This window comes from Fukomys damarensis, unplaced genomic scaffold (genome assembly GCF_012274545.1).
Source record: "Fukomys damarensis isolate Sample0158 unplaced genomic scaffold, DMR_v1.0_HiC HiC_scaffold_12, whole genome shotgun sequence".
Classification (NCBI taxonomy): domain Eukaryota; kingdom Metazoa; phylum Chordata; class Mammalia; order Rodentia; family Bathyergidae; genus Fukomys; species Fukomys damarensis.
The window spans coordinates 43,383,509-43,402,901 of record NW_022900924.1 but is presented as its reverse complement, the minus strand read 5'-3'; positions in this window follow the sequence as shown (position 1 = coordinate 43,402,901).

The window sequence follows — 19,393 nt, the reverse complement described above, 5'->3', positions numbered from 1 at the left end:
TTGGCTGGGGATTTAGCTCAGTGGTGTCGCCGCCTGCCTCACAAGCGCAAGGTCCGGAGTTCGATCTCTGAACCAATAAATAAATAAATGTTTTGTGCCATCATTAGAACATAGGGTTACTTTTTCCTCTCATTCTAGTAGGGGAATACGAGCATGTTCGGTTTCCAAAGGAATACCATAGGTTGCAGATGTTGAGAATATGACGATTAAAAGAGTTAATAGATTATTATGTGTGTACTATATTTTAGATAAAAATTGCCTTTGTAAAAATGAAATATTCTGCATGACAAAATTATCATAGAGAAAAGCTGGAATACATGGCAAGCAGGGGGGAAGAAATAGTTACAGTTCTTCCCAGAGACCTAATTCATTTCTGTGTGACGTCTACCAGCTCATTCAGAAAAAGGTGAACAACTCAGTAGAAAATTAGCAGATTGTATTTTCAAGAAACATCATTCTCAGTAAATATAAATGGCTCTTAAAGATGTGAAAAGATGCATAATATCATATAAGTATATTTTCCCATCCTTCACAGTAAAGGTGAAGGATTTGGTTTGGTTTTTGAGTGGGTGGTGTGTTTTTTAATCTTGGCAAGAGTGGGGAAGTAAACATTCTTATGTATCGCCTGGTGTGAATACAAACTTACAAATCCTCAAGAATTCCTTAGCACTGTCTTCATGTGTATGCAGAATGATGTACAAAAATTTTGTTAAACATTGTAATAATCAGCTTATAAACACGCTGTTCATAATATTCAGTAAAGGTGGTATAATAAAATACTGTCAGCTGCTAAAAAGCCTTATAAGAAAAGAACAGTAGACTTAAATAAAAAAATATACATGTAAATGTGCCGTCATTTGAGAAATAGTTTTGTTTTAGTTGTTGTTGTTGTTGTTGTTGTTTTGGTACCAGGGATGGAACTCAGGACCTTGTGCTTGCAAGGCAGGTGTGGTGCCACTGAGCTAAATCCCCAGTCCAAGAAATACATATTTTTATAAAGTATCTTCTGAAGGTGAAATAATTGTAATGCATGTCTCTCTTAGAGCACTGGTGACTGCAGTCCCTTAGTCCCCAGAGGTGGCTTCCAGGGAATTGCCGTTACCCTCTGACTCCTGGGGAAGCCACACTTCTCCCCAGCCAGTGTGTCCACAGCTCCTGCATCATGGGACTTGGATCCAAGGAAACCAATACTTGCAAGTAACGTGTGACTTAAGTTTTTCTATCAGTTCTACACATGTAATAAGAATAAAGGTGTGCAGAACATACACTAAAAACTTAAGAGATATTTTTAAACACAGCTGGGTTGGGTATGGTGGCTCACACCTATGATCCCAGCACATAAGAGGCTGAACCAGGAAGATCACTGTGAGTTTGAAATCAGGATGGGCTATATAGTAAAACTGTCCCAAAATAAGAACAAAAAAGGTAGGGACTTGGAGTATAGCAGAGTGGTCTAGCACTTGCCTAATCTGTAGGAAATGCTGGGTTTGATCCCCAGTGCTGAGAAAGACTGGAGATTTGAGCCCCTATGTCAGTGGTGGAGAGCCTATGGGACTCGTGCCACAGTAGGTCGTTAACACTGAAAGCTCTTAGGCCTGGGATTTAGCTCCGTGGTTCTGCCGCCTGCCTCACAAGCACAAGGACCATCCCCGGTACCAAACAAAACAAAAGTGAAAGTTCTAAAAGCTTCGCCACCCCTGCCCTAGTGGGATATTTATCATTTCTTCGTGTATAAATACCCTCATAATTACAACTAAGTTTTGAATCAGGGCTGAGGACACAGCTCAGCGGTAGAGCTCTTGGCCGGCACGCACAAGGCCTGGGGTTCCGTCTCCAACAGCACAGAATAAGCAGATGAAGAGTCCAGTTTTTCCCCAGAAGCCAGTATTTCTGTTGTCTTAGAAGGAACTGGAGAAGCCTGGACCCTGAGCTCACGGGTGGCGCAGGGACCTATGCTTCTCTTACCTTCCATTCCTTTCTTCGGGGTGACTTTGTTGGTCCCAGGTGGCCCAATGAGACTGCTGTTCAGAAGGCTCTCTCAGTCGGGGATCATAGAGGCTCTCTGTCATTTGTGTCATCCCTTCCTGTGACTTAAGCAAACGATTTGACGGTCCCCTTTTAGAAGTTTGACTGTGTACCCATGTATCTTCCTGAGTCCCAGGATCAGAAAGATCTATCCGGCTGTATGCTCAAGGAAGGTAGGCTATCCCGGTGTATGGGAGTCTAGGAAAGTCGAAACCACAGTTCCTCAGCAGCAGGAGGATTTAGGACAAGGAACTGGCTACACAGGTGATGTGGGACCAAAAGCAAACACTGATTTGACCCAAGATGGTAACGCAAGAAATGGCTTCCACCCTCATAGCTAAGAAATAACAAGGCCACTGGTAACTAGCATGTGGGCACGTGGGGGTGGGCACGTTGTCCAGGCTATTCTTTAGGAATCTACCTTTCTCCAGGTGCCCAGGGTAACTGATACAGGAAGTCTATGAAAACCTGCTGCCCTGAAGATAAAAGTACTTGCTTTTAAAAATGTCCAGGGTGGGTGGGTAGGGGTTAGCTCAATGACACCACACCTGACTCACAAGTGTAAAAAAAAAAAAAAAAAAAAAAAAAAAAAAAAATGTCCTTGGGGAATTTCTGGGGAAGAAGAAAGTAGTGAACAGTAGAGAAACAACCTCTTTCAGATTTGGTGTCCAGACCCTGGATCATGGCAACACGAGGAAGAGAAGAGAAGTGGAGCCCTGGGACCCAGTGAGGATCTCAAGCAAGAATTGAAGCCCATGAGGAAAGTAGAAAGCTCAACACAGAAGGAGGTGGCATATGGGCGCGTTCCCCTGAGTGCTGACTCATTGGAGGGGAAGATGGCTGGAACTTGCATATGCATGGTGACTATTGGCAAGCCCAGAGGTCTCCACAGACAAATGCACCAGTGCAACAGAGCAGTGGATGCAGCAGACTGCAGTTGCTGATGAGTTATTTGTGTTCAGATTCCCCCCAGAAAAGACCAATTGGCCAGTAACCGTCTTGGAGAGGGACCAATTTAGCTTGGAACTCAGTGAGGCTGCAGGGTGGCTCCATCTAGTGGCTCCCAGTGTCAGGGTGAGACAGGATCAAGTTCAAATTGGCAGGAGGTCAAACAGCTCTATTCAAACCAGCAGGGAGACAAGTTCAAGCTGGCAGGAGGCATATTGAACGTTGCAGGATCCAGCCTCATAGTAAGAAACCAGCCTGAAATTCAGTGGAATTTAAGGTACAGGCCTGCTGGGATTATCCACCACTGCTCGATAAATCTGTGGCTAGCTTGCTAGGATTAATCAACTGTGATCTGAATTCTGGTTTTTGTTTTTTGTGGTTTTGTTTGAGAAAGGGTCTCACTATGTAGTTGAGACTGACCTGGAACTCACTATGTAGCCCAGGCTGGTTGTGAACTCACAGCGATCCTCCTGCCTCAGCCTCCCAAGTGCTGGGATTACAGGTGTGCGCCACCACGCCCAGCTTGATCAGGATTCTGTCTGCCCACTCTTGTCTACTGGTGACAGCAGAGACACAGCCTAAAGTGGACATTTTTTCTTCTTTTATTTCTTTTTGTGTTTTGTTTTTGTTTTCTTTTTTATTTTATTTTATTTTTTTGAGACAGGGTCTCACTATGTAGTTGAAACTGACCTGGAACTCACTATGTAGCCCAGGCTGGTCTTGAACCCACAGCGATCCTCCTGTCTCAGCCTCCCGAGTGCTAGGATTACAGGCGTGTGTCACCACACCCGGCTCACATCTTTTTTCTTCCTTATTTCTTGTATTTATATGAGTGTAAACGTTTCAGTTTGCTGTTGTTCTGTTCTTGTTTTTATTTCTTCTTTCTCTCTTTTTCTCCAATATCCCAAAGTTCACATACTCCAGCCTTGCTTCTAATCTCACCCTATCCTCTTTTAAAATTTCTCTCCTGAGGGTAAAATTGCCATATTGAGGGCATATTTACTGCATACAATTTTCTGGTTTGTTTTAGATTTTGTTATATAACCACAAATATAGTTTATACAGTTAAAGGTGGCAAATTACTAGTTGCCACAGTTTATCATTTTCTAGGCTGTGTTTGATGCTTCTGTTATTGCTGATTTTACTACTTTAGCCAAGGTAACATAATTGTTCTAATCAATTATTCTTCCTGTTATGCCAAGACTGAGATTGCCTAAGAGTCATAAACAATACTATAGGCCAGTGCCAAAGGGGCCAGGCCAAATAGCAGGAAGATACCTGGAAGACACCTCAGAGAAGTAGTCATTTCCTAACAGTTCTAAATACTAGTAATAAAGTTACCTGCCATAAGCAATTTATAAGCATCAACAAGGGAATTAAACTTTTTAAAAAAAGAAAATGAGAAGACACTTAAGCAAGATGTAACCCCAGACTTTGAGCTCACCAGAGGCAAACCCAGAGGACAACGAGGTGGAACAATTTGAAAGCCACCCATCTGGACTGTCTGAAGTGGTATGAATGAAAAACAGATTAATAAGGCTACAGAAAAAAATCCAATCAGGAATAATTCTCATATAACTGCAAAGATAGTGACCATAGAAAGACATAGCAACTCTAGAGCAGATACAAATTAAAAAAAAAATAGAGGCTCTTAGGAAAATGATGGAAACTATAAATGCCCAACATAGGAAAGAAACGAAATCCATTAAACAGATTCAAATAGATATGCAGGAGATTAAAAATTTTGCTAAAAGTATACACAGCAGAATGAGCCAATGTGAAGAAATGATATCAGTTATGGAAGACAGGATTGTAGTTAACAATGAAAACAAATATTTCTTAAAAAGAACAAGGAATCATGAAAAATGAATCCAACAGCTGCTCGATGATGCAAAGAATACCTTAAGATGAATCAAACTCAATAAAAAAGTAGAAGATAGTGCAAATGACATATAAAAAAACCTGTTCACAGAAGTAATGGCAGAAAAGTTCTCAAATGTGAAAAAACTTGACATACAGATAAATGAGGCATATAGAACTACAATTAGTCATGATAAAAACATCTGACATCAAGGCAGATAATACTCAAGATTCCAGAAATTGAACACAAAAGTTAAAAGCAGTTAGAAGCTGGGTGTGGTGGCACATCCCTGTAATCCCAGCATTCAGAAGGCTGAGGCAGGAGGATTGCCTTGAGTTTAAGGCCTGCCTTGGCTACATGGTGAGTTGAAGTTCAATCTGAACTATGTAGCAAGACCCTGTCTCAAAAATAAATAAATAAAATTAAAAGCTGTTAGAGGAAAAAAAAATCACTGATAATGGAAAACTCATCAGAATCACAGATTTCTCAACACCCTCAAGTCAAGGAAAGCTTGAAGTGTTTCAAGCCCTGAAAGAAAATTTCCAAACCAGATTGATATACCCTGCAAAACTACCTTTCAGAATTGATGGAGAAATAAAATACTTCCATGACAACACCCGAAGAATTTCATGACCATCAAACCAGCACTCCAGAGTGTTTTGAAGGACATTCTAGAAAGAGCTAACAAGGACTACAACTCTATGAACCCCAACAGAATGTATCCAGCAGTCAATGCAAGTAATTAAACAGATAGGGGGAAACACAGAACCATCGATAGAAAAATATCATGACAAGGATAAGTCAATACATATCAGTTATAACCATCAATGTAAATGGTCTCAACTAACCAAAACAAAGGAAACAGACTGGTAGAATGGATCAAGAAGCAAGATCCAACAATGTGCTACATACAAGAAACAGATTTAGGGCCAGGGATTTAGCTCAGTTGCACCATGCCTGCCTTATAAACACAAGGTCCTGAGTTTGATCCCTGATACAAAAAAACAAAACAAAACAAAATATTCCAAAAAGAAATGTATTGAATGAGAGTAAAAGGATGGAAAACAATACTCACTACAACAGGAATGCGGAAAAAAAAAAGCGGGGGTAGCTATTTAATTGCTGACAAAGTGGATTTTAAACCAGGACTGATTAAGAGAGACAAAGAAGATCACTATATCCTTACAAAGGGACAACCAAAGGGCCAGGGATATAGCTCAGTGGCACCACTCCAGCCTGGCACACACAAGGTCCTGAGTTCAATCTTCAGTATAGGAAAAAAAAGGGAACAACCCAATTTTGTGTACCAGGGATTGAATTTGGGTCCTTGAGCTTGCAAGGCAGGCCACCAAACTGCTGAGCTAAATCCCCAGCCTATAAAACAAATATTAGCAGACATGAAAGATCAAATATGCACTAAAATTGATATGGATCAAATATCTAAATATTAAAACAGAAAGGACTAGCTGGGTGTGGTGGTGCATGCCTGTAATCCCAGCCCTCGGGACAGGGATTGAATTTGGGTCCTTGAGCTTGCAAGGCAGGCCACCAAACTGCTGAGCTAAATCCCCAGCCTATAAAACAAATATTAGCAGACATGAAAGATCAAATATGCACTAAAATTGATATGGATCAAATATCTAAATATTAAAACAGAAAGGACTAGCTGGGTGTGGTGGTGCATGCCTGTAATCCCAGCCCTCGGGAGGCTGAGGCAGGAGGATCGCTGAGAGTTCGAGACCAGACTGGGCTACATAGTGAGTTCTAGTTCAGTCTCAACTACATAGTGAGACCCTGTCTCAAAAAACCAAAAAAAAAAAAAACAAAAAAACAAAAAAACAAACAGAAACACTAAATCTACTGGAAGATAAAATAGAACTCTCAAAGACATTGGCATAGGCAAAAACTTTAATAAACAAAATCCGAGTCGCACAGAAAATATCACAAAGAATCAACAACTGGGATGTCATCTTATTAAAAAGCTTTTGCACATCAAAAGAAACCATAGACAGAATGATGAGCCAACCCACAGTGTGGGGAAAAAAATCTTTGCCAGCTGTTTATCAAAGGACTAATATCTAGAATATATAAAGAACTAAAAAAAAAACCCAGCCCCCCCATTTAAAGACCTAATTCAACAAAGAGCATCTGAAATGAATAGACGCTTTTCAGATGAAGTAGAAACAGCAAATAATATTTAAATATTTTTATTTTATTTTTTGGTACTGGGGATTGAACTCGGGTCCTTGCGCTTGCAAGGCAGGCCACTGAACCGCTGAGCTAAAACCCCAGCCCTTTAAATATTTTTAAAATGTTCAATATCACTGGTCATTCGAGAGATGCAAATTAAAGCCCCTCTGAGATTCCATTATATTCCCAAAATTATGGCTGTTATCAAGAATACAATCAATAAAGTTAGGTGTGGTGGCGCATGCCTGTACTCCCAGCACTGGGAGGCTGAGGCAGGAGGATCGCTTCAAGTTTGAGACCAGCCTGGGCTACATAGTGAGTTCCAGGTCAGTCTCAACTACATAGTGAGACCCTGTCTCAAAAACCAAAAAAAAAAAATACAACCAGTAACAAATGCTGGAGGAGCTGTGGGGAAAAGAGAACCCTTCTTCACCCTTCTCCACTGTTAGTAGGAGTGTAGACTGGTGCTACCACTGTGGAAATCAGTGTGGAGATTCCTCAAAAATCTAAAACTAGAGGTTCCATTCAACCTAGCTATTCCTCTTCTTGGTATCTTCTCAAAAGAATTAAAAGCATCATACCACAGTGATATATGCACACCTGTGTGTATAGCGATACAATTTGTAATGCTGAGATGAGCATTTGGAAACAGTTCCAATCAAATGCCTATCTACTGATGAATGGATAAAGAAGATGTGTCTTTTATACAATGGAGTACTACTCTGCCAGAAAGCAGGATAAGCTCAGTGGTGCTGTGCCTGCCTCACAAGCGCAGGGTCCTGAGTTTGATCCCCAGTACCCAGAAAGAAAAAGAAAATGGAAATAACAAAAATGTACACTAGCTGTTGGTAAATGTTCAAATGAGAAAGGGAACAAGGGTGGGAGAGGAGGAAAGGAAAGGACAAGAAAAAAGAGAGCAGAAGAAAAAAACGGAAATACAGCTTTTGTAATTTTTTTCCCTCTTGGTACTAGGAACTGAACCCAGGACCTTGACCTCATGAGACAGGTGTGGTTCCCCAGCTCTTAAAGCTCTGGTAAATGAGGGGAAGAGGGGTTGAAGGGAGGGGAGTGGGAAAAAGAGAAGAAACAGGACATAGCACGTACAGATTCCCTATGATGAATGTTATCATTATGCATATCTAACATATATCAATAAAAAAAATTACCCAAGCCGGGAATTTAGCTCAGTGGTTCTACCGCCTGCCTCACAAGCACAAGGTCCCCAGTTCAATCCCTGGTACCAAAAAAAGTTAGGCAAGTGTGGTGGTGCATGCCTGTGATCCCAATACTCAGGAGGCTGGGATAGGAGTAGTGTTGTGAATTCAAGGCCAGCCTGGGCTCCACAGTGAGTTCAAAGCCAACCTGAACTACATAGCAAGACCTTGTCTGAAAAAACAAACAAAAAAAAAAGAGACAAAAATTATATGAATTTAGAGCCAGGAATTTAGCTCAGTGGCACAGCGCCTGCCTGGCAAGTGCAAGGTCCCAAGTTTGATCCTTGGTGCCACCCCCACACACCCTGCCAAAATTATATGAATTCACAGCCAGATCTAATGGCAAAAGCCCTTAGTCCCAGCTACATAGGAAGCTGAGGCAGGAGGATCACTTGAGCCCAGTAGTCAAGGTCAGCCTGGCTAGCATAGCGAGAATTTACCACCCCCATAAATAAACTGGCTTAATCGAACTAGTAGTATTTGTTTTGTTTTATTTTGCTTTTTTGGGGACTGGGGATTGAAATAGGAGCTTTGCCCATGCTAGGCAAGTTCTCCAACACTGAGCTACAGCCCCAGGGCTTTTATTGTTGTTTGAGAGAAAATTTTGCTATGTAGCCCAGGTTGACCACAAATTTGCAATCCTCCTGTCTCACCTTCCCAAATGGCAGGATTATGAGCATCATCCACCATGCAGAACGTCCCAGGCTGCACAGCGCGTGCGTGCGTGTGTCTGTCTGTCTGTCTGTGTCTGTGTATACTGGGGATTAAACACAGGGCCTTTGCACTGAGCTACATCTCTAGCTCTTACTTTTCATTCTGAGACAGGCTCTTGCTAAATTGCCCTGGCTGCCTTGAATTTCTGATCCTCCTGCCTCAGCCTCCTAAGATGAGGATTTTGGGTTTTTTTTTTTTTTTTTTTGGTGGTAGTGGTACTGAGGACAAGCACTCTACCACTGAACTATATTCCAAACCCTCAGTACTTTTTAAAGCATGGTTTTAAAATCATATACAAATTTTTATTTGGTAAAAATGTCACAGGCTAAAAGAATAGATATGAGATAATTATTCCAAGATAAATATATAGATGGAAGCAGTAGAATTTTTCCTTCTTCCACACCCCTCCCTGGTACCGGGGATTGAACTCAGGGCCTTGAAGTTGCAAGGCAGGTGCAGTGCCACTGAGCTAAATCCCCAGCCCAGAAATTTTAATGTTATACATCAACCCCCCCTTTTGTTTGTTTATTTTGTTTTATTTTTTTTAGACAGAGTCTTGTTATGAAGTTCAGGCTGGCCTTGAACTCACTGTGTAGTCCAGGCTGGCTTCTAACTCACAAATCCTCTTGCCTCAGCCTCCCAAGTGCTGGGATTACTGGTGAGCACCACCACGCCCAGCTTCCCCTTTTCTTTCATTAGCTTGAAGAAGTCATTTTTTAATGTATCCTATATTTCTCTTAAACATTTATTTTAAATTTGATGATTTTTTTCCATTGACTGTCTTGCTATTGTAACTTAATTTTATTTTTTTATTTATTTTGGTTGTTTATTTTGTTTTTTTGAGACAGGGTCTCACTGTGTAGTTGAGACTGACCTGGAACTCACTATGTAGCCCAGGCTGGTCTCGAACTCACAGCGATCCTCCCGCCTCAGCCTCCTGAGTGCTAGGATTACAGGTGTGCGCCACCACGCCCGGCAATTGTACCTTAATTTTAATTTTTTGTTTTTCTGCAAGAATTAAGCAGTTACTACAGAAAACATTTGTTGTGAATGAGATGAAGATTTTTTGTGTGTTTTGGTGCTGGAATTGAACCCTGGGTCTCCAACATGCTACATGTGCTCTCTATTCCTGGCTCACACCTCCAGTCTAAGGATGTTTTCTTTGTTTTTCCTTTTCTCTCTCATGTTCTGAACCATTTGCTTTTATTTTTCTCTTCACATTCTTTGCTTATTTTTCAATTGGTTTGTTAGTATTATTCTTCTCAGCTTCTGGGGCTCTTTATACATTTGGAAGCTCGATACTTTCCATGTAATCAGTAACCCAAAAAATTTTTTCTCCTTGAAAATAAAAGTCCCCAAACTCCCCACACTCTGGGAAAGATTGATGGTTGTAGCCATGGTAATGAGTCACCACCAGAAGGTATTATAGAGCAGTCTGATCTCCAGTGACACTTGATTGATCTCTGAACCCACCTCTCAAACCAGCCAATCAGTGACAGCTCTGTGTGTAGGGTGGAGGATCAAATCCAGGGTCTTCCCACTGAGCTAATCTCCAACCCCTTTTTTTGTTTTTTGTTTTTTAAATTTTGAGACGGGGTCTTGCTAAGTTACTACATTGTTAAATTGCCCAGGCAGGAGTCAAACTTGTAATCCTTCTGCCTCAGCCTCCCCGGTGCTGGGATTACAAATGTGTACCACCACGCTGGCCAGGAAACATACTTCTAAGGCTGATCCCAACCACCTGCCTCTGTCACCAAGGCAACCGGTACTTTGTCTCCTAAAAGCCTGCCTGAGATCAGTGCGGGGTGTGCAGTGTGGCTGTCTCTGCTTGGCCATCAGCGGCCACCCGCTTCCTTAGCAGCCAATTCAGAAGGCGCATCAGCGACTGAGTGGGCTCTCATATTGTGACACCAGTTTGTCATTCTGTCACTTGAAGCTTTTTGTTTGTATGTCTGCCATACTGCAGTTTTCATCTTGATAGAGCTTACTTTTTCAATTTTTAAAAACTGTTTTTTGAATTTTAAAGTTTCGTTGGTTTGCTTCGTAAAAGGATCCCCTCAGCTGGTTATGGTGGCACGCGTCTGTAATCCCAGCCTGCATTTATTGTGGGGAGTTAGTATATGTACATAATACATATCAATTTTTTTTACTTTCCTCCTTCCTCTCTATTTCTTGGTCCTTTCCCAACTATAAAAGATCAACCTTCCTATTTCCTATTATCTAACTTGTATTTTGCTCTTTAACTTATTTATACTTTGGGCTTTTCATATAAGAGAAAAGACACGATATTTAAGCTTGTGGGGCTGATTTATTTCATCATAGTCTTAACATTGTAGTGTCTAGGTGAACCCATTTTCCTGTGCATGACTCAAGTTTATCCTTCTGTATGGCAGAGTAGTGCTCCATTGTGTGTAAATACCACATTTTCGTTATCCATTCATCTGTTGATGGACACGTAGGCCACTTCCAAGATTTAACTAGTTTGAGTTGTGCTGCTATAAAGATTTCCTAACCTACAGAAGGAAGAGCGGGGGGGCAGATTTGTGAGCTTAGTGGCTGCAAGTCCAGAGATCTTGCTTAAAGGCTCTGGTTTTCCTGGTATCAGCTGAGAGTATGAAAGGGATTCAAGAGATTTAACGAGAGAGGAATATTTTTGGGGGTGGGGATTGAAACAGGGTCTCACTATGTAGTTGATACTGACCTGGAACTCACTATGTAGCCCAGGCTGGTCTCAAACTCACAGCGATCCTCCTGCCTCAGCCTCCGAGTGCTGGGATTACAGGTGTGCGCCACCACACCTGGCCATAGCCTGCTGCTCTTTCAGGGATGTTGGTCAAAGACATGCCCATTATGGTTTAGAGCTGATGCTCCCCTCAAGCCTCTTGCACTGGCAGGCGGGGCTTTGGGGAGGTAATGGATCAGTGCTCACTGGGGGATTAGTCCACTTCGTATTTAGAGCTGGATGTGCTGTAGGGTGGAGGGGCCTGGCCTGGGAAGCTTCATCTCCCTCCCAGCTCCTCCCTTGATCTCTGCTGCCTCTCACCATGCCTGAGCAGCTCTCCTCTGTGATGTCCCTGTGCCCTGTCACCCTGCCTCAGAGTCTGCAAACTGTGAGCCAAAATACACCTTTCCTCCTTTAACCTGTGGGCCTCAGGTATTTTGTCCTAGTGACAAGAAAAGCAACCAAGACAGTGAGATGCCTGGATCAGAGAAAAACAACTCCATTACTCAGGGCTCTACAGGTGGCAGGTGTGCGCCAGCAGCAATACTGGATAGAGAATCTGATCCTGAGTATCTGAGATGCTTGGAGGAGGCTGAGGTCCCGTGTGACTGCCAACCACAGTGAGGGTAAGCACTGATGTGGCCTCATTTCCCCCTGCTGATTAGGCCTGGGATATTCAGGTTACACTTCCAGATGCCTATGGTACATGTTAAGACAGTAAGAACAGGACTCTGGAATCAAACAGAAGTGGGTTCAAATCCTGCTTCTAGCTTCTAGCCCCTGCCTCTCCAAATGCTTCTTAAACTGTAGAATGGAGACAATAAAAAGATTCTTTGTAGAGTTGCTGAAAACATATGACTGCCGGCAGTCATATGGTGGTGCACCCCTGTAATCCCGGCACTCAGGAGGCTGAGGCAGGAGGATCACTACAAGGTCAAGATCAGCCTAGGCTACATAGTAGTTCAAAGCCAGCCTGATCTACATAGCGAGGCCCTGTCTCAAAAAACAAAAGAAGAATAGACGTGTAAGAATACAACGTTGATGGAGACAGGCTGAATAAAGAGTCCTAGGCTGAGACAGAGGGGAAAAGCAGAGTGTGCTCAGATGAAGTGAGTGTCTCCGGAGGACATCCTGTGCTTCTGGTTCTGTCCCAGAACAAAGTGGGGACGGAGCAGAGGGCCGCAGATCACCTGAGAGGAGAGCAGTAGCTTCCCTTCTCTGTAAACCCAGGGTGCGAAGACAGGTCACCCAGAGGCCCTTTAGATACAGAGGCGCCCCTTGCAGGGGACAAGGGAGAACTCGCACAGCAGAGGGTGGCCCAAGCAGCAGAGCCTGTGATGCCGGGAAGATGGAAGGGGTGGACGGGTGAGCTCGGCATCCTGGGATCCCTCAGGTAAAGCAGGAGAGACCAGCGTCCCTCAGATGAAGGGGCCCATGACATAAATCAGGTTGAATTATAGAAGAGTAAGGCCAACGTATAGCTGTTTCTGGTCCAGATTAGGATCCGCTATTTGTGGGGTTTATGCACAATGTCTTAGAATTCTGACTTCAGAAATAAATAAAAAGAAAAGAATTCTGACTTTGGAATAGCAGTGGAAGCTGGGTGTGGTGGTGCAGGCCTGTAATCTTGGGAGACTGAGGCGAGAGGGTTGTAAATTCAAGGCCAGCCTGGGCAATTTAGCCACTTAGAGAGACTCTGTCTCAAAACAAAACAAAATGGGCTTGTGAGGCAGCTCAGTTGAAAGTACATGATTCAATCCCCAGGTGCCAGAAAAAAAACATAAAAACAAAAAAATGGTTGGCTGGGCATGGTGGTGCAGGAGTGTAATCCCAGCACTTGGGAGGCTGAGGCAGGAGCATCAAGAGTTCAAGGCCAGCTTGGGTTACACAGTGAGATCTTGGATGTTTTTTGGAGATAGGGTCTCATTATGTAATTGCTACTGACCACTATGTAGCCCAGGCTGGTCTCAAACTCACAGCGATCTTCCTGCCTCAGACTCCAGAGCGCTGGGTTTAAAGGCATGTGCCACCATGCCTGGCTGAGGTCTTGTTTTAAAGTAAGAAAAAAAAGAAAAAGAAAAAGAAAGAAAGCCGGAAGGAAGAAAGGGAAGGGGAAAGGAAAGAGGGAAGAGGGCGGGAGGGAGGGAGGAAGTGAAGTAGGAAAAGGAAGAGCGAGCCAGGAATGTAGCCCAATAGTAGAGTACTTGCCTAGCACGTGTGAGGCCCTGGGAAAATGAGGGCAAGCATGAAGACATCCTCAGGGTGGCTACAGTCCTAGGCAGACACAGCGCAGCTATACTTGCATTTTGCATTCAGGTTTCCATTTCCTAAGTCAGAAATGCATAAGGCCATTGCTGTCGGCTGAATTGTAACCTACCTCTGTTACAGTTGAGTGGGCCCAGAATAGTCCAGGTTCTTGCGTACAACGAAGAATTGCCAAGCGTACACCTCACAGTGTGTAGTCAACAGCTACGTTTCTTGAAGATAGAAGGCAGCAGCAGTAGGAACAGGCAGAAGGGGGAGAGGGAAAAGGGGCTGTATTAGATTTTTGTTGTTGTTGTTATTTGAGACACGGTCTCACTATGTAGGTGAGACTGACCTGGGACTCACTATGTGGCCCAGGCTGGTCTTGAACTCACAGCATCCTCCTGCCTTAGCCTCCCAGAGATGGGATTACGGGTGTGTGCCACCACGCCCAGCTTGTATTTGATTTTTGAAAGATGCTTTCATTATATAGTTCAGGCTGACCTTGAACTCACTATTGTGAGAAACTTCAGCCCTGTTTTTCCTATCAAAGGATATAAACTAAACGGGTGCCTCCATTTTAGATTCTGTTTCACCCAAGGCAGCCCCTTCCAACACACTGAAACTACTGCATGCTTAGTTCAAATTCTGGAAACAGCTACAGACCAAGACAATTTATCCAGCCAGCCTTGGTGGCCTAGCCTGTAATCCCAGCGCTCCCAAGGCTGAGGCAAGAGGATTACAGCGAGTTTAAGGCCAGCCTGGACTACAAAGTGAAACCCTGTTTCAAAAAAAAAAAAAAAAAAAAAAAAAAGAGATAGTTTATCAATAACCAAGGTGGGAGTAGCCATGGACCTTCTGTTCCCCAAACCTTGTCATCTCTCTTTCCTCCCTTAGCAGCCTTGCCCAGCAACGCCCCAGGCCCACTCTTTGGGTCGCTTAAATTAGCCATTCGGGATAGACTGTGAATCTTCAATCCAGCCCATGGGGAAAAAGATCAGCTGCTTAGGGTTTAACCGCTCTCCTTCCCCAACACTCGGCACACTTGCTGCCTTGTGTCTGAGTGCACTCGAGCCCTTCAGGAGAACTGCACTTTTCCTGTGAACTCATCTTGCTTGCTGTCTGGGACAGCATTCTTTCCAGGACTGACAATTTGAATCTGGGGGCTCTTTTCTAACAGCAGGTAGCCCAAGCTGGCCTCAAACTTACTGTGATTCTCCTGCCTCAGCCTTCTGAGTACTGAGATTTCAGGTATTTCCACCACTCCCAGCTATTGTGGTTGTTTTGTTTGTTTGTTTTCTTTTTTTGGTACCAGGGATTGAACTTGGGTCCTTGTCCTTGCCAAGCAGGCGGCAGAACCACTGAGCTAAATCCCCAGCCCTGTGGTTATTTTTTGAAACAAGGCTTTTCCACATAATCCAGCTTCCCTTGAACACCCAACCTTCCAGTGTGCTGGATTACAGATGTGCACACTATGCCTGGCCAAGATTTCTGTTTTTTATAGCCACCTAGTTTGTAGCTTAATCACAGCAGTCCTGGGAAATGAATGTAGTCAAAATGACCATGAATTTTGAAAACTTGAGTCTCCTTTTAGAGAAGCAGAATGAATTCAATGCTCTCACCCAAATACCAAAGTAGCAAAGTCCTCCACACTCTCCAAATTGACATGCATCTTAATCTGTGATAAAATGGTGGCCTGGTTGCCAGGCATGAGCCTGAGGCAGAAGGCAGGAGAATTGCTGTAAATTCCAGGCCAGCCTGAGCTAGGTAGTGAGACCCTATCTCAAACAAAACAAAACAAACAAACACCACAGTTGAATGGTGGCCTGTGTGTATGGAAAGAAGCTGGATTTTGGAGGATGAAGCTAATGTCTGTAGTACTTTCCAGGCCTGAGTCCAAGGTAGGGAACTGTTAGGACTTTGAGTTTGCTGTTAAATTTAGAAAAGTGTGGCCCAGGGCCGGGGATTTAGCTCAATGGTTCTCAGCCTGCCTCGGAAGCACAAGGACCCAAGTTTGATCCTCGGTACCAAAAAAAAAAAAAAGAAAAGAAAGAAAAGTGTGGCCTGGAGTGTAGCTCAGTGGCAGAGTATTTGCCTAGCATGGGAAAGGCCATGGGTTCCATCCACAGCACTGAGAAAAAAGAAAAAAAAAAAGTAGTGTAGGAATTTTCCATTCTAGATACCCGACCAAGTCTCTGCCCACAGGGAATACATTCCTAGCTCCCCAGGGAATGCCTAAAACTGCAGATTGTCCTGAACTCTAGCCATACTATTTTTTCCTATATATACATACTCATAATAAAGTTTAATTTATATGTTAGGCAAATATGTTAATAATAGTAACATAATAAAACAGAATAAGGGCCGGGGATTTAGCGCAGCGGTTCGGTGGCCTGCCTTGCAAGCACAAGGACCCAAGTTCAATCCCCAGTACCAATAAATAAATAAATAAATAAAATAAAACAGAATAAAGCTGGGCATGTTGGCTCATGTCCTTAATCTCAGTACTCTGAGAGGCTGAGGCAGGAAGATCCCAGGTTTGAACCAAGCCTGGGAAATTTACTTTAGAGAGACCCTGTCTCAAAGGCTGGGAATGTAGCTCAGTGCAAAGACCCTGGGTTTGATCCCCAGTACCACACACACACACACACACACACAGGAACAGGAAATAACAGTAATATACTATAATAAAAGTTTGTGAATGTAGTCTCTCTCACAAAACATCTTGTATTGTACTCAATTTCATATTGTGCTGATGTCAGAAGAAATACGGTGAATAGATGTAGATCAATGATACAGCACTTGCCCAGAATGTGGAAGGCCCTTGGTTTGATCCTCAGATCTTTGAGAAAAAGTGAAGGATTAGACTACTACTGACCTTCTAAATAGGGTTTGTTTTATTTTTGTTGAGACAGGCTGTTTAATCCAGGCTGGCCTTGAACTCACTATGGAGCCCTGTTGCAGAGATCCTCCTGCTTCATCCTCCTGAGTCATGCCGGGATCACAGGTGTGAGCCACCACACTCAGCCTGTTGACCTCCTGACATCTTGCCAGGAGTACTGTTGGCCTCGGGGCCATGATCTTCTGCCAAGACATCAGAAAGAATACCACCTGCTACAGATGATCCTTGTACCATGATGGTGTAGATGGCTTCATGTGCTCTGTAGCTGATTGAAGGAAACAAGTTATGGAAAATGAAACTGCAGGGCACGTGGGCAGTGTTGTACTTTGTGGTGAAATGGACCAATTCCTAAATCCACAAGAACTCATCAGTTTTTTTTTTTTTGTTTTTTTTTTTCAGAACCAGGGACTGAACTAGAGATGTTGCACTTGCCAGGCAGGCACTAGTGCAGCTGAGCTAAACCTCTGGTCCTTGTCACTTTTTTTTTTTTTTTTAAAGGTGATCTTACCAGGTGTGGTGGTGCAGGCCTGCAAGCTGAGCCCTCAGGAGGCGGAGGCAGAAGGATCACTATGAGTTCCAGGCTTGCCTGGGCTACTTAGTGAGTTCAAGGCCTGCCTGCACTGCACAATAAGATCCTGTCTCAAAACAAACAAAAAACCACACACACACACACACACTTTTTTCATGATTACCAATGGCACTGGAGACCGATTGCTGTGAGAGACTTCAGGGCTCAGGGACTGACGTTTGGTTGTGGAGTCCGTGGAGAAAGAACATCACAGGGGCAATCAAAGGACTGGTGCTGGGGATTGAGCCCTGATCACCTTGAAAGTTTCTTGATGGTGAGCCCTTTGATGGTGATTTGGTGTCTCTTGAGTATTACTCATCTGGAGAGGAGAGAGCAGGCAAGTCTGTGGCTAGGGTCAAATTTCCCCTGAGTGTAGACCTGATCTCCTTGTTCCTTCGGATAATACTAGAGAAATGTGACCACACTTTAGGTAGAGTTTCCTTGTCTCCTTTTTGGCTTTTTGAGACAGGTTTTGCTATGTAGGCTTAGCTGGCCTAGAACTCAGTGATCCTCCTGCCTCAGCCTCCTGAGTAATACTGGGAATTACAGGTGTAGGCCATCACACCTGGCTTTAACTTTATCTTTGTGGGAATCACCTGATTTGATATCACCACACTCATAAGTTTTTATAAAATATTTAAATAAACAAAAATATAAATTTTAATAATTGTGCAAATAATGTACTGTTATCTTTGTCTTATAATACAGAATAAATCCCCTTTCACTCTCACTTATATTTTTCCCAAAAAATAATCATTATCAATGCTTTGGGAACCCTCTTCCAGTGTCTTTCGTGTACATTTCCTTACTGCGTACACACAGACACATTTGCTTTGTGGTTTTTTTTTTATTTGTTTTGTTTTTGAGACAGGGTCTCACTATGTAGTTGAGACTGACCTGGAACTCACTATGTAGCCCAGGCTGGTCTCGAACTCACAGCGATCCTCCTGCCTCAGCCTCCCGAGTGCTGGGATTTACAGGCGTGAGCTGCCAGGCCCGGCTCAGATACTTTTGCTTTGTATATAAATGGCACTTCCTCGATTTATAGGTGAGAAACTATGAGAGCGGACATGTTGACAAATTTGTTGAAGAGAAGTTTTCTTTATTTTGGGTGGGTGAGTGTGGATGGAACCCGGGCCCTGTCCACTGTACTGCATTCCTAGTTGCCCAGGCTGGCCTTCTTCGCTGCGCTCCTCCAGCCTGTCTACCAGAATGTTGGGATGACAGGCGTGCTCCACCATGTCCAGTCGTTTACACGTCTACTTTGTCAGTCCTTGAGCCTTCTAGAAGGAGCAGGATTACAAGAAGGGATCTGGTACATTATTTTATTTCTGCTGGATGGATCGCTGCACAGGTAGTCAGCTCGACGATGCGGATAAAAGTTTTATTTATATTAATTTATCTGTGTGTGGTACTGGGGCTTGAACTCAGAACCTTATTCACACATGTTAGGCAAAGTGCTCTACCACTGAGCTAAGGTCCTAGCCCAAGATTTGTTTTTTGTTGTTGTTGTTGTTTTGGTTTTTTGAGACAGGGTCTCAATATGTAGTTGAGACTGACCTGGAACTCACTGTGTATCCTAGGCTGGTCTCGAACTCACAGCGATGCTCCTGCCTCAGCCTCCCGAGTGCTGGGATTACAGGCGTGTGCCACCACGCCCGGATCAAGATTTGTATTTTGATGAGAGCTGCAGGATACCAAGCAGAGTAGAACGTGGAGGTGGGGGGGCGGGACACGAACCCAAAGGAAAAAAACCCAAAACTGCCACCGACAGTTGGATCTGGTAGGAAAGCTTGTGAAGTTGAAATTCGAAGAACCTATCACCTCCCTTGACTGACTCTTCCCTTGGAAACTGGGATGGGCGGGAGAGCCGGGAGAAGGCATCCGAGGTTGCAAAGTGGATGCGGAGTGCAGTCAGCCAGCCAGCGGCCAACCCTGAAGCTGAGAGCAGCTATCGGGCCGGGGAAAGGGCTAGTGCGCTTGCGCGGACCGCCCGCGAGAGGAG